Genomic DNA, 347 nt, shown 5'->3' with positions numbered 1-347 from the left:
AACTCGGGGGAAAATCAAAAGAGGTTTGGTGGTCGAGTGAAGAAGACACTCATAGTGCACACACCTATATTCTACTCAATTGCGAGGATCCATTGATGCATTATTTTGAAAGGTAACATATATGGACACTTTTAAACACATATAAGTATTAATTATATAATTGCTAAAGATTAATTAATATAAAATGTGATTTTACAGCCTATTTGTTTCTCGAGGCGAAGAAACATTCTCAGGTATATCCACAAGTGACTTAGACAGAAGGAAAGATCAACACTTTATTAAGTGGTTGAAGAATCAGGTATTAACTCAAACTCTTAATTTTTGCAGGTTGATCGATCAAACTCTTT

This window comes from Brassica oleracea, chromosome C3 (assembly GCF_000695525.1).
Source record: "Brassica oleracea var. oleracea cultivar TO1000 chromosome C3, BOL, whole genome shotgun sequence".
Lineage (NCBI taxonomy): Eukaryota > Viridiplantae > Streptophyta > Magnoliopsida > Brassicales > Brassicaceae > Brassica > Brassica oleracea.
The sequence above is the reverse complement of the archived record's forward strand: the minus strand, read 5'-3'. Positions refer to the sequence as shown.